Source organism: Pteropus medius, unplaced genomic scaffold (assembly GCF_902729225.1).
Source record: "Pteropus medius unplaced genomic scaffold, Ma_sr-lr_union100, whole genome shotgun sequence".
NCBI lineage: Eukaryota > Metazoa > Chordata > Mammalia > Chiroptera > Pteropodidae > Pteropus > Pteropus medius.
Window position 1 is genome coordinate 120,125 of NW_024342257.1, and position 10,017 is coordinate 130,141.

Consider the following 10,017-nt stretch of genomic DNA (forward strand, 5'->3'; position numbering starts at 1 on the left):
TTCAAACACATTCTAGTTTCTTTTTTAAGAAAATAAAGGAAGCTTCTTGGACTTTACCACCAGGACAGTCTTATCTTTTGCCTCCCTTTCAAGGACACTTTTTAAAAATACTTGTTTGCTCTGGATGTCTCTGGATCCTCACTTCCCACTCACTCTTCTTTTTTTTTTACTCTAATCCGACTTACAACTCCACCAAACTGAAGAAATGTTTGTCAGTATATCACCATGGATTTCCTTCTTGTTCTTTCAATGGCCATTTTATGGTTCTCTTTATTCCTGTTTTTGTTACATGTTTTTTCTTCTTCTTCTTAAAGAAGTCCCTCCAACATTTCCTGTAATACTAATTTAGTAGACATAAATTCCTTTACCTTATTATTGTCTGGGAAGCTCTTTATCTGTCCTTGAATTCTGAATGATAGCTTTGCTGGATAAATTATTTTTGATTGTATATCCTGGGTCTTAACCCTGTCGAATATTTTTTACCAAGCTCTTCTGTCCTGCATAGTTTCTTTTGAGAAATCAGCTGCCAGTGTTATGGGTGTTCCCTTATAAGTAATTATTTCTTTTTCTCTTGCTGCTTTTAATAGTCTTTCTTTGTATTTAACCTTTGACATTTTAATTACGATGTATCATGGTGTGAGCCTCTTTGGATTCTTGATTTTTGGAATTCTCTGAGCTTCCTGGGGTTTTATGTCCATTTCTTTCACCAATTTAGGGAAGTTTTCCATCATTATTTCTTCAAATAGCTGTTCAACATCTTGTTTTCCTTCAGGTACTCTGATCAGACAGATATGTTGATCTTTAATAGTGTCCCATAGGCTCCTTAAATTATTTTTATAGTCTTGGCATCCTTTTTCTTGCCATTCTGATTGAGTGTCCCAATTGGCTTTTCCGTCCTCTAGATAGGGCATTTGACCTTTTTCTTTATTCACTTTGTTGAATTCTTTGTTTATTTCATTTAATATACTACTCATCTCAGATAATGTGTTCTCCATTTCACACTGGTTCTGTTTTATAATTTCCATTTCTATTTTTATCTCTTTGTTGGAGTTCTCTACATTTCCCAAAAGTTCACTGAGCATCTTTATAACTCGTGTTTTGAATTCTGCATCTGTTAGATTACTTGACATCATTATATCTGGATCTCTGTTCTGTTATCTCATATGGTTTCTGCTTCTTTGTTTTCCCATTTTGTCTGCCTTTCTGTGTCTGTTTCTATGTACTAAGCAAAGCTCCTAAGTCTCTCGGACTTATTAGTGTGGATTTGTGAAGTAGATGTCCAGTGGCACAGTCCTGAGAGGGGTTCAGCTGCAGGTCAAATTTAGCCCAAGCCTCTACCCCTCCAGGGCCACCTGTTAAGATTCATCAAGTAATCCACATATGCTGTGCTTATAGTTGCCTCAAAAGGCCACACCAGAAACTGAGGCCAGCTGCCTCCACCAGTGCGAGTCTCAGCAAGGAGCACCTGACTTGCTGAGGATAAACCTGGATGTGATTTGTGTGAGGCCTTGTGTTGGGGGAGGTGGGGTTTCAGGGAATCCTCTGGGCGGAGCGACATCTGTTATCCAGTTTGATAATGTCACAGCTATGGCAACGCTGTGTCCAGTGCATTGGGAGCGGGGAGGGCTCAACAGGGAACAATGGATAGTACCGGCACTTCTGTACCAAGTGAGTCTCAACTAAGCCTTCACTCAGACAATGTCTCCCTGTAAGTTCCTGGTACCCTTTGTGTGCAGCCAAAAGGGCACTGTTGCTCAGAGCTACCAGGTTCATCACTGCAAAAATCGGCTCACAGACAGGGCTGAGCTGTTGCAGCCTCTAGCTCAGCTGCTCGAGACTGGTCAGCCCTGCGGCCTCGCCCTGTCCTACCTTCTGCCATTACAGGGTGCTTTCTTGAATTTCTCCATAGTTATATGGCTTGTTCATCTAGATCCCATGTGATTTTTTCCTTTCTACTACTCCTCGTTTCCATCACAACTTTAATTTGAATTCTCGCGAGAGGGATGAACAGAGCCTCTCTCATCTGTGCCATTTTTTTTTCTCTCTCCCTGCTTGGCATTTTTGACATGAATCAATCATTCAACACATTTAGATATACATCTTCTATGTGCCTATTCTAATGCTGGAAACTCGAGAACATAATGGTCCTTGCTAACGACCTCTGACAAGGGCTTCCTTTTTCATTATAAGGATTAACTTTGGGTTTTGATATCATATTTTGGTAGGGTCACCAAGATTCAATTTAGAATCACATCAGGAAAATTAGTTGAAAGAAATGATAAGATTAGGCGTAACATTACTGTCATCAGCACCAACAACTACAAAAATTTTTACTTTTTAAATATGTGTTAAGGGCATAAATAAATGGGTAAAATTTGTGACCATAAAGAGCTTGTAATCCATTTAGAAGGATAATACATTCATGAAAGAATAAATAATAATATGAAATGGCACATTCTAGGAATAAAATGATTAGAATAAGTATGACCTCATACATGCTGGACATCAAAGGAATGATTACATACACATGGTATGAGTGTGTATTTGGAGTGAGGGTTGGAAGAGGACATTTCTGACAGGGAAATAAGTATGCATAAAAGGGCAGAGGTGAAATCTTTATGCTCTCTTTGGGAAAAAATAATATGAAAAGACTAGATGACAGGTGCTGTGAAAAGAGCACTGATAGTAAGAATCAGGAGATAGATTTTGGTTAAAATCTTAGATTAGCCATGTAGGTACAAACTGACCTTCACCTGAGTCTCAATGTCTTCTTCATAAAAATACTGATAAAAGTATTCCTTTCATAAGGTTGGTGTGAGGATTGCATGAAGTATGCATAAAGTACATAATATTTGGTACACATAGGCACTATTTAAATGAAAGTTCCTTTCTTATTTGTTTTAGCTGCAGTTGATGTAGGTGTAAGAGAATAAAGATAGATAAAGGTGTGGTGGCCCTAACTCAGTTTAAAGATTTTTCTCCTTTAGACCATGGGGAGTCACTTAAAGTTTATAGAGAGGGAGATAGCAGGTTCACAGTGTAATTTTGAACAATTAACCTTTTAACAATCGATAATGTAGTTTGGAGAAGAGAGCAATCAGAGACAGTATGACTATAACAGTAGTCTAGGCAGAAGGTGTAAAGGGTCTCTTCCATAGCAGTAGTTGAATTGGAAAGGAAGCTATAGGCAGGGTGATATCACAATGAAAAAAAATGCTGCAATTTAGAGAATGGCTATGGAGATAAGAAAAGGAAGAATAAAAAGAATGACTTTATGTGTTTTAAGATTAAGTGACTAGGAAAAATAAAAACATAAGAAGAAATGATTTGAGGAAAATATAATTAAGTTATTTTGATAAATATTAACTAAGCAGTGATAGTAAAATGGAGAAGTAAGAGTATTTGTAGTGTACCCAAAGACCTGGTTCTGCCAAGAGAATGTTTGACCTTTCAATATACAAAGAGACTGTGCTGATTTGAGGCATGTGACAAATATATACATTTGAGGCTATACATATATATATATACATATATATACACATATATATGTATATATATGTATATATATGTATGTATATAAATGATATATATTATATAAGATTAGGCATAACAACCAAATATGTATATATAATATGTATATATATATTTGTATTATATATATATATGGTTGGGTAGGGTATTTAGGGCATAGTGATCCATGTTAATCCTATGGGATGTATTCATCCACATACCAGCCCTAATGGAAGAAAATATTGATTTTTTTCCCCCTTTTAACCTATTTCTCTCCATTGGGAAAAAAATTATATCTTAAGAGGAGTTTAGTCACTTAGAATAATAACAAGTTCAACATAAAGTCTGATGTAAAGGGAGCTGCAGTGACAGTGTGTCTGCCAGAGATAGAAAAATGATTAAGGTGGAAAGAGACAAATCTTTGAGAAGTGTTTTATTGGTCCTGACTAGACAATGGCAACACAACTTGTTAGACAAGATTGAATATTGTACTTCCTTGGATTCACTTAGGAAATACAATACATTTCTCAGAATCTAGAAGCCTAGATGTCATTCCTAGGCATTGAGAAGTGTTGAATTGTTGAGAAGGCAGCCCCTGTGAATCGCCTTAGACAATCACAACCTTAGCATGATATTTTGGGCTTTAACAATAAACTAATATCTCAATCAAAATCTATTTGTAGGATTTCTCTTTCGTAGGAGACCACAAAATTGGACAATGCGAGTAGAACATGAAGTGATTCTGCTCCGGGATGTCAGACTTGAATGGCCCTGTATGTATATGTGGCAATGTTTAATGAAAGCCCCCCATATTTTTGGCATGTTTAATGGCTTTGCTCTTCTTTAGCTTTCAGCTCTTGTGTTAATTACACAGAGTTTTTCAGATGATTCTTTTTTCTTATTTTATTTTGTTATTTTTATTTTTTTTTTTAGGTGAGGCAACCCTTGGTTGACCTCATACATTGCAAGGACCTTGTCAGCTTATAATCCCTTATTTTATTTTATTTATTTTATTTTTTATGCTTATAGCACCTGGTCTTCCTGGGTTGTCTCCCATCCAAGTACTAACCAGGCCCCACCCTGCTTAGCTTCTGAGATCAGACAGGATAGGGCTTGTTCAGGGTGGCATAGCCATAGACTCAAATGATTATTTACCAACAATTTATGTCTAAGTAAATTTATCTCCTTTTTATTTCAGTGGGCTGCGGGCAGCAGTGGAGTAAACTTTTTTCTAGGAAGGGACACTCAGCATCTCCAGAAAGTGAGCAGGCATTCCGGGCCAGCTGGTTTGAAAAAGCAATATTTTTTATTTTCTCTAGATTTGTATCCATGATGGTTAATTTGAGACTCATATTGTGTAAGATTGAAAAGAGACTGATTTTACCTTGCTGAATTTTGTGTCCCATATTGATTAATTAAAAGGAAATAGGGGTTGTGGCATTGCTACATATACTCAAGCAATGTGCCTTCAGCCAGGGAAGTGACTTCATGTCTAGCAAAGGCTGCAAAATACCTTCTGCCTATTTTGATCTACTTAAAGAAATTGCTTTGTGTTGCTAGAGAATAGCTGACCTCGACATCCTACTCACATTTTATCCTTGAATAATGAGGAGAAAAATCTCCCTGCAGTAAATGTTCAGTTGATGCTGTTTTTCCTCACATCAAAAAGAAAAAAAAAAAGAAGCTTTATGAAATAATGATGCTATCCTCAGGTGAACATAACAGTTTGTCCTTAATATCTTAATCAATAGTTAGAGTTAAAAAGGTCATCTCATCTTAAAACTAAAGTTGGAATTAGCTGTCCACCACAGAAATGAAATCTGGCAAAGAAGGCCACAGGCTCATCTAGAAAAGCTCCAGGTCTGCATCTCGAAAGCTTAAGTTTAATAGTCAGTTTTCATTATTTATCTTTAATATCTTGACTAAGGGTTTTCAGAACTTACATAGCCTACCTTTAGGACAATGTAAATCCTTGTTAGTTTTCTGTTTCAATTATTCTGCTCAAACCTGTAAGCAAGATTTTGAAGGAAGTCCCTATAAGAGCCCAAGTATCAGTTTTTGAAAATCACTATGGTGTTTATTAATTTATTCATGCAATCAGGCATTCCTTTAACAAATATTTTTTGAGCACCTGTTATGTTTCTGGCACTGAGATAGACACTGGGGACACAAATGGACTGAAAGTATAGATTAATAAGTGCTCCATGGATGAACTTAACTTCCATGCAAAAATCAATCTTAATTATTTTTACCATTTTAAATTGACCTAAAAGTGCTAAACTCAAGTGCTTTCTTCATTCAACATATATTTATTCCCTTCTTTCCTTTATTTTGAGATGTTTAGATTTGATTCAAATGGTAGTTCTGATATTTATCAGCTGTGTGATCTTGGGTACATCACTTAACCTTATCTATTTTCCTTATCTGTAAAACAATGTTAATAATAGTACTTGCCTTATGAGGTTGTTTTGAAGATTACATGAGGCAGTATCCGGCATAAAATTGCAATTCGATAAGTTCAGGCTATATTAGTTCTTTTGCTTTGATAGACAATCTGTTCACTCCTCTATTGTTTATGGAAAGTATGGACATAAAAAATGAGCACACGGGCAAATAGTGAATTGTCTCCTTTCCCTTTAAGAAAGTCTTAAATGTACAAGAACATTTAGGCTATTTAAAAATTTGGTTTACCTTAAAATAAGTAAGCCTATGTCATCCAGCTTGATGGCAAACTACTCAGTTTTGATTAGAGATTCAGCTCTTGTTATGCTTTTACTCTTGGTATATTGAAGCCAATTTCATCATGATTTCTATTTCAAAATCAGGTAGTTTACATGAATTCCATCACTGCACAGCTAAATGTACCCTCTAAGACTCTGAGAGGTAGGTTCATGGGTTATGTTTTGTGTATGTGAGAGATGCTGGTACTTTGAAAACAATTCTTTTTTACTTCCTCCCCCCCCAACCCGCCTGCCCCCGCCCTGGAAGAGGATTTTCCTTTAACAAGATACTTTTGTGACTCATGACATCTAGTGATAAAAAAGGAGACTATTGTTACCTCATTCTAAAAGGAGATACAAGACATTGGTCATTATTTCATATAGAAGCAATGACTTGGCTGAAGTCAACATAATTATCAAGGTAGCTATATTTCCGCTCTTTATAAACTGTGTCACCTGTATTCCTTCAAGCCACAGTCAAGTACTGGAGAATAGTTGTGTAAATAAAGTTGGTGGTTTTATGTGAATGAATATCATTTAGAAGATAATTTCCCTGAAAATCAACACATCTTCAGAGCTGATGTATGACCTTGCTGTCTTATGGTATTAATGAGCTCCCTAAAGGTAACATCAGTAACAAAAATTATGGAGTTTTTCTTTCTGTAAATTCTATCATAAGGTTCAATAATTATTCATACACGATGTTCAATGTAATATTCTTTGGTTCAGTCTAGATAATTATTCTTACATAGCTGGCTTTAGGTGTATGTTAACATCTTTTATTGTCTGTATTCAGAAACTGGCCTAGTTGAAGATAGGCATATCTTATCTGCAAATGAAGCCAAGGGCTTTATCCTAATATCATGAGATATCAGGGCTATTTAAAGCTTCCAGCACAGTTGGTTCCAACTTCAGATAAGTGATCCAAACAAGATCTTATTAAAGAAAAAAAAATTATCTGGTGTTCTATGCTTCTCTAATTAACTTGGGAAAGGTTCTCACATCTTAGTTATCTCAGGTATCATTGTGTTTTATTGTATTGTTCACCATTACTGATACTCTCAACTTTGTATCATCAGTAGGCCACTTTAACAAATGTTGACATTCAAGTTGTTATTGGTTTAGTAATTTTCTGTATTTCAGCAAGACTCTGAAAATAGGCTAGTTCCCATATAGGGGCGGTAGGTAATGACTGTAGACTTGAATCTTACCTTTGCAATTGATGGCTCTAGTATCTCTTTTACCCATTCCTCACATGTTTCTCTTTTTATTTATTTATTTATTTTTGGTGAGGACATTGAAGTTCTACTCTCTTAGCAAATTTCAATTATAATATAGTGTTATCAACTATAGTCACCATGTTTAATATTACATCTTCAGACCTTATTCATCTTATAGCAGAAAGTTTGTACCTTTTTACCAAACTCACCCTATTTCCCCCACTCCCCAACCCCTAGCAACCAATATCTTCAAAAATAAATATAATTTCTTTGAACTTACCTACTTCAGAGAGCTGTGTTGGTGATTAACATGGGAGTGCCTATATATAAGACCTAGAATGATGCCTGGCATATAATGGGTACTTATTAATGGGAAGGCAATATTATTATTATACCTTCAAACTGGCCTCACACAAAACACTTAGTATTAATTCTATCATGTGAAAGATAAAAGTAGGTATTTTTTTTCTTCCTGGAGAATTAAAAAAGGTAAGGTGTTCAGCTCCTTAGTACGGCAGGCCCCCATCTCTTGTGCTCACCAACACAAAGCAATGAGGCACAGAAATCCAGAGGCCGACTCCAAATACTTTGAAAAGTATTTGTCTCCAGAAATATTTTCATGAGCTTGGTTACCTGGTTAGAATTTAATGTTACCAGTAAACAGCTGGCTAACATAAATTTGGCTGTCCTGTGATATGCCGAGTTAAAAATTTCAGAAGCAGTGTTGTGTAAAATGAATGAGTTTTATAGGACTATGTCACTATAAGTTGAGCACATCAACTCAATTATGTTTTTTTATTTATTATTAATTTCAAACCCTTGAAGAATTTTGTTTTGTGTGTGTGTGTGTGTGTGTGTGTGTGTGTGTGTGTGTGTGTAAAATGTGGCTCAGAAAGGAAAAAAAAACTATAAAAGAAAGGTGAAAGTGAACCCCTACCAATCCATTAAAATACAACAAGCAGTGGTGATGGCTAGCAGTGTCTAGCAATCTGTCATGGTACCCTATCTATCAGCCTTAAAATTGTCATCCTTAAAAGGTTATTATTAGAGCACTAATGTGGTTGATTGCTCACACTAGTGTAATAAGTTGCTCTTGGGGCTAGAGTATTTGGGAAGCATGCACAAATGCGAGTTCCTATTCATACTGAGGTGAAAAGGCATTTTTGGTAAGGCTTTGAATGAGGCTATGGCTATTGAGAAAAAAAACATTTCAATGAAAAAATATCAAAAGATGAGTATTGATCATATAAGAGACCTCTAAGGGCTAAGACACTGTCTTATTAACTGCTTTATTTTCCACTGTATTCTTAGAACTAAGTACAGTGCTTAACCCATAGTATGTAGTTAACTAAATGGGTCAAGCTGAATTTTATAAAAAAGCTTGACTGATACACTCAGTGTTTCCTTTTGTCCATGCTGTAGGGAAGATGGACAGTGGAGCTCTTTCTCCCGATAGCTCTGAAATAAGCATTTTCTTACTAGTCTACTGTCCCATGGGAGGGATCAACACTGCAGTTGTTTCCCATGTCAAGTCCTCTGTGAGCTTTTTAGAGGTCTTAAAATTCACAACTTTTAAATATCAGGAAAAGAAAAATAGAAGTTAAAATGTCATATGTGGGCTCTTCCATTCACATTTTATTGATGAAATATTTAGTGTTTTAAATTAAACATGCCTCAAAAATCTTATTCGGGAGAGGCTTTTTGCAACCCTCCTGCTTACAGAGCTCTAACCTTGAAAAAAATCTGCATATGAATCAAGGTCATCCTGTTGGAGCCTCTCTAATCAGTCTAAATTCAAAATCTCAACTTCAGGGAAACAGCAGGGGCTTGGGCAGAGGGTGAGAGTAGGGAATACCAGGGAAATGACATTTAGGGTCCTAGTACAAAATCTATATGATAGTTGGGGTTGATAAATTATTGCTCTGTCTACAATGCTTTTTTTTTTTTGTTGTTGTTGTTCAAATCAGGCCATTGGAAATGAAAGAAATCTTTTCTAGAGGCTGCCGAACAACAAACAACTTAGCCTGTGTTGATAGGCATATAGTGTCCATTTTAAAGAAATTCATGGTCCTACTCTTCAGTTGGTCAACTTATATTTTTAGTGTAGTATTCTGTTCTAGATATCACATTTTATATGGAGTATTGGTCAACCAGGATGTATTCAAACAAGGGGGACCAGGATAAGGATGGGTTTGGAAACCAGACGTGGGAGGAACTATTGGGCATAACATGAATTATTCACTGTTAAAACTCTTAAATGTTTCTCACAGAAGTGAGATAAAAATCTTTATGTAAAGATCAAGATCAAACTCTCACTAAGGACTAAGGTGCCTTAAAGTGAGGAAGAAAAAATAAAGGAATACAAGTTTTATTTCTAGAAAGTCATTCTGTTCCACTGTCCTACCTACTTTTACTTCTCACATCCCCCACCCCGCCACACACTACATTCAATCTGTACAGCTTACTTAGAACACAATGCAATGCAATACAATATAATACAATATACAATACAGTACAATAAAATACAAACCTACCTTTGCATGATCTAGTTCCTGCCTACTTTTCTA

The 10,017-nt window shown here is 35.9% G+C and overlaps 1 pseudogene; it reads right to left on the reverse strand.

The window, feature by feature from the left end:
• Positions 1-4,530: 4,530 nt before the first annotated feature.
• LOC120600270 (uncharacterized) lies at positions 4,531-4,649 on the reverse strand (annotated as a pseudogene).
• Between the last annotated feature and the right edge of the window lie 5,368 nt (positions 4,650-10,017).